Raw genomic sequence first — 6,036 nt, 5'->3', positions numbered from 1 at the left:
ATCAGAAATGAAAGAGGTGAAATAACAACAGACCCCACAGAAATACAAATGATTGTTAAAAAATACTATGGACAGCTCTACTCCAGCAAACTAGACAACCTGGAGGAAATGGACAAATTCCTAGAAAAATACAACATTCCAAAACTCAATCAGGAAGAATCTAAAAATCTCAACAGGCCAATAACTATGGAAGAAATTGAAGCAGTCATCAAAAAGCTTCCAGCAAACAAAAGCCCAGGACCAGACGGCTTCACAGGGGAGTTTTACCAAACATTCAAGGAAGAACTAAAACCTATCCTCCTCAGACTACTACAAAAAATTCAAGAGGAAGGAACACTTCCAAGCTCATTCTATGAAGCCAGCATCACCCTAATACCAAAACCAGGTAAAGACAACACAATGAAAGAGAATTACAGGCCAATATCCCTCATGAACATAGATGCCAAAATCCTCAACAAAATCTTAGCAAATCGGATCCAGCAGTACATCAGAAAGATCATACACCATGACCAAGTAGGATTTATCCCAGGGATGCAAGGATGGTACAATATCCGCAAATCAATAAACGTGATACATCACATAAACAAATTGAAAGAAAAAAACCACATGGTCTTATCAATTGATGCAGAAAAAGCATTTGACAAAATTCAACACCCATTTTTGATAAAAACTCTCAGCAAGGTGGGAGTAGGAGGATCATACCTCAACATAATAAAAGCCATATATGACAGGCCCACAGCCAACATCATTCTCAATGGACAAAAACTTACACCATTTCCCCTAAGAACAGGAACAAGACAGGGATGCCCCCTCTCACCACTCCTGTTCAACATAGTACTGGAAGTGTTAGCCATTGCAATTCGGCAAGAAGAAGAAATAAAAGGCATCCAAATTGGAAAAGAGGAAGTAAAACTGTCCTTATTTGCAGACGACATGATATTATACATACAAAACCCTAGAGACTCCATCAAAAAGCTACTAGACTTAATACATGAATTTGGCAATGTAGCAGGATACAAAATTAACCCCAAGAAATCTGAGGCATTTCTATACACCAATAGTGAACTTTCAGAAAGAGAGATTATAAAAACAATCCCGTTTACCATCGCACCAAAAAAACTAAGCTACCTAGGAATAATCTTAACTAAAGAGGTAAAAGACCTCTACTCAGAAAACTACAGGACGTTGAAAAAAGATATAGAGGAAGACATAAACAGATGGAAGAACATACCGTGTTCATGGATTGGTAGAATCAACATCATTAAAATGTCCATACTACCCAAAGCAATCTATAAATTCAATGCACTTCCCATTAAAATACCAACGGCATACTTCAGAGATCTAGAACGAACTCTCCAAAAATTCATCTGGAATAAAAAAAGACCCCGAATAGCTGCAGCAATCCTGAAAAAGAACAAAGTAGGTGGGATCTCAATACCAGATATCAAGTTGTATTACAAAGCCACTGTTCTCAAAACTGCCTGGTACTGGCACAAGAATAGGCATATAGATCAATGGAATAGAATAGAGAGCCCAGAAATCGGCCCGAACCAATATGCTCAATTAATATTTGACAAAGGAGGCAAGAACATACAATGGAGCCAAGATAGTCTCTTCAATAAATGGTGTTGGGAAAATTGGACAGATATATGCAAGAAAATGAAACTAGACCACCAACTTACACCATACACAAAAATAAACTCAAAATGGATAAAGGACTTAAATGTACGACAGGAAACCATAAAAATTCTAGAAGAATCCAAAGGCAACAAAATCTCAGACATATGCCGAAGCAATTTCTTCACTGATACAGCTCCTAGGGCACTTGAAACTAAAGAGAAAATGAACAAATGGGACTACATCAAAATAAAAAGCTTCTGCACAGCAAAAGAAACCATCAACAAAACAACGAGAAAACCCACTGTGTGGGAAAACATATTTGCCAATGTCATATCTGATAAGGGCCTAATCTCCAAAATCTATAGGGAACTCATACAACTTAACAAAAGGAAGATAAACAATCCAATCAAAAAATGGGCAAAGGACCTAAATAGACACCTTTCAAAAGAGGACATTCAGAAAGCCAAGAGACATATGAAAACATGCTCAAAGTCACTAATCATCCGAGAGATGCAAATCAAAACAACAATGAGGTACCATCTCACACCTGTCAGACTGGCTATCATCAACAAATCAACAAACGACAAGTGCTGGAGAGGATGTGGAAAAAAAGGAACACTTGTGCACTGCTGGTGGGAATGCAGACTGGTGCAGCCACTATGGAAGACAGTATGGAGTTTCCTTAAAAAACTGAAAATGGAACTCCCATTTGACCCTGTGATCCCACTTCTAGGAATATATCCCAAGAAACCAGAAACACCAATCAGAAAAGATATATGCACCCCTATGTTCATAGCAGCACAATTCACCATAGCTAAGATCTGGAAACAGCCTAAGTGCCCATCAGTAGATGAATGGATTAGAAAACTGTGGTACATCTACACGATGGAATACTATGCTGCTCTAAAAAGGAAGGAACTCTTACCATTTGCAACGTCATGGATGGAACTGGAGAGCATTATGCTAAGTGAAATAAGCCAGTCAATGAAGGAAACATACCACATGATCTCACTCATTCATGGATAATAGAGACCATTATAAACTTTTGAACAATAATAGATTCAGAGGCAGAGCTGCCTCAAACAGATTGTCAAACTGCAGTGGGAAGGCCGGGGAGGGTTGGGGGGCAGGAGGGAGGGGGGTAAGAGATCAACTAAAGGACTTGTATGCATGCGTATAAGCATAACCAATGGACATAAGACACTGGGGGATAGGGGAGGCTGGGGGACTGTCTAGGGCGGGGGGATAAAATGGACACATATGTAATACCCTTTGTAATACTTTAAGCAATAAAAAAATTAAAAAAAAATGAAAAAAAAAAAAATAAAAAGACACTTTTTATAATTTTAAAAAAAAAAAAAAAAAAAAAAGGGAAAGTGTTGGACCTTGCCTTGTCCGCGCCTCATATTGCCTCCTGTGGAGCTGGCCAGAGATGTAGGCGCTTGCCCTCTCCCTCAGGTGACTCACTTAGCTCCCACCAGCCCACAGCTCTGGGAGGAGTCAGGATGTGTGCCCTGGTGCTGTGGGGGAATGGGTCCCAGCCCAGGTCTGTTATTCATGCTGTCTCCCTACAGCTGGGTTTCCCAACTTAACAGGAAGGACGGGCTACTCTGACAAAGAGAAGGTAGTGGTTATCTAGTGTCTTTTCCACCGGTAGGCCAGGCTGACCACCGTTCTCTGTGCATCCAGTGGCCAATCTAGGGAGACTTTGGATAGCTCAGCTCCGTTGTGGAAATCACCTGAATCCTCCTCACCTCACTCCCAACACTCTCTAGCCTGTTCCTGTCTAACCCTTACCTCTACTTTGTATCTCAGATTTTGACTCCTCTCCTGCACTTTTGGTCTTCACAGCTAATCTTGGTTTCTCCTGTTTTACCGGGGAATTCCCTAAGGCCTTTTTCTCACATTCTCCCCACTCCTCCCAGCCCACTAAGCTCTCCGGCCCCACTCAGAAAACAAATCTCGACATTAATTCCTTTGGCAGCTTCCCAGACCTATTCCTGAAGGCAGAAGGCTGTGCAATATGAGCAAAGAGGGCGGACGGAGGCCCATCTGGGATGGCACAGGGTGGGATATGAACAGAGAGGCATAGCCCCATGGGTAGAAAGTCCGCAGCTCCACCTGTAACAAGATGGAGAAATTTCCTTCCCAGAGAAGAAATATTTTGTATCTTGTGCTTGTATCATCACCCAGATAGATTATTTATACTTTTTATTGATAAAACTTGTATTTCTTTTCTCCGTGACCCTCCAAAGAACAAAGAAGAGAAGCCCAGAGCTGAGGAAGAAAGAGTTGCTGAGAGGGTTTTAATGATCTGCTGGGCTCCTTCCCAGGTGTTCCTTCACCCTCCAATCAGAACCACGTTATCTCCTCCACCTCTACTTGCTTGTTAGTTCAATTATGATTGTTCTCTGTGTCCTTCCAGATTAATTTAAGGTGGCTAAAAATAGAATGCACATACAATAGGACAATTTCAAACAAGGATAAAAAAATGATATCAGAATCCATTAGATGTAAGGTGAGAAAAACATAATTAAATCTGGAAACTTGGGGAGAGAATGGTGATGGAAAATGAACAATTCTCTATTTGTGTCCTGCTCTCACTGACAATGAAGACTAATTAGATACTTGAGTAAGAGTGATGCAGGGACTCTTAACTCAGCAGGTGACTGGTTTTTCTATGATTACTGAGCATCTACTAGTGCCAAACACTGTTCAGGATACAGAGATGCTAAGTCTTTTTCATCTCTATTCTCAAGGTGTTCACACACTACCTGAGGGTGAGCATAAGGTCCCATTATAACCTTCTGTACTGAGTATCCATCCTAATATATAAAAAGCCAGGGGCCATCACGACCGAAACAAACGGACGGACAACCGAACAGCAGGCTGCATGGGGTGACCAGGCCTGCAGGGGGGGTTAGTGAGAGACGACCAAATGAATGAACAGCAGGCTGCATGAGGCGACCAGGCCGGCAGAGAGGCCCACTGGGGGCAACCAGGCCGGTGCGGGGGAGGGGGAGGGGGGGCGCAGTTGGGGGTGATCAGGCCAGCAGGCAGAGGCAGTTAGGGGCGATCAGGCTGGCGGGGGCGGGGGGAAGTTAGGGATGATCAGGAGGTGATCAGTTAGGAGCCAGCAGTCCCAGATTGTGAGAGGGATGTCCCTGGGATTGGGCCTAAACCAGCAGTCTGTCATCCCGTGAGGGGTCCCAGATTGGAGAGGGTGCAGGCTGAGCTGAGGGGACCCCCCTACCATGCACAAATTCCATGCACCGAGCCTCTAGTAAATGTGTATGTGTCTGACCCACCCACACCTGTTCTGTGCCATGAATCTGCCTCATGTAGTAGGTGAAACCAATTCTTCCACCTGCCAAAAATTATTGGACCAGAGATGTATGTCCAGGCTCAAGATAGCCACACAGGCACTGGACTCAAAGGAGCTCAAATATTGCTAAGGACACTTGATGTGAGATTGCCTAATATATTCCCTCCATATTGTATGGGCTCACACTAATTTTATCAGATTATATTTTCCAAAGATGCTTATAACATATCTCCTATCCACTTGCTCTTCTCACAATGTGACCTTGACATCCCTCCCATTGAATGGTGGGTTTTGTGTCTTCTTCCCCTTGAGATGTGTGACTGTTTTAAACAACAGAGTATGACTTCTGAGTCTAGCCTATAAAAATGCCACGCACTTCCACTTGGTTCTCTTGGGATATTTGTTTTTGGAACCTAGCTACCATGTTGTACAGAAGCCCAAGAAGTCCTGTGTAATAGGAACCCAGGTCCCTGGCCCACAGACCTGCTGGGCTCTAAACCATTAGCCAGCACCCACTTGCCAGCCATGTGAGTGAATCATCTGAAAGTCAAAATCCCCCAGCCCCCACTAAACCCCATCCACACCGCAGACTCATATATGACTGTTGCTGCTTCAAGTTACTAAGTTTTGGGGTGGTTTGTTGGGTAGCAATAGATGGCTAAAACACCAATCCAATCCAGTTTTCTTGGGGGGAAGTATGAATGCATCCAGAGGTGGGCTCTTGAACTCAGACCGAATCCTAAACCATGCTGCTTTTCCTCTTCCACACAAGTCCTACCTACATGCTAGGCTTGGCTATTCTGAAAGGCAGCATGACTATGGCTATGAAAGAGGTGATATTTCAGGCTACTTTACATTCTTTCAAATTCTAGCACTAAACACCTGTTCTTGAGAGTATCTGGGCATGCCTCTCGATTGCAACTTTAAAGAGTACAACTACTATCCTGTTGACTTTAGCTCCAGTAAATGGGAATTTTATTTTTTTTGCTCAGTGACCAAACCTTTTACCAGCACCTACGTCCTAAAACTAGGTCTCTCCTTACCACCCCTATTCAAACCCTGGCTTTTTTTCAACATGATATATCATTTTC

The sequence above is a fragment of the Myotis nattereri genome (genome assembly GCF_964212035.1).
Source record: "Myotis nattereri genome assembly, chromosome: 5".
Classification (NCBI taxonomy): Eukaryota; Metazoa; Chordata; class Mammalia; order Chiroptera; family Vespertilionidae; genus Myotis; species Myotis nattereri.
This window is presented reverse-complemented; position numbering follows the sequence as displayed.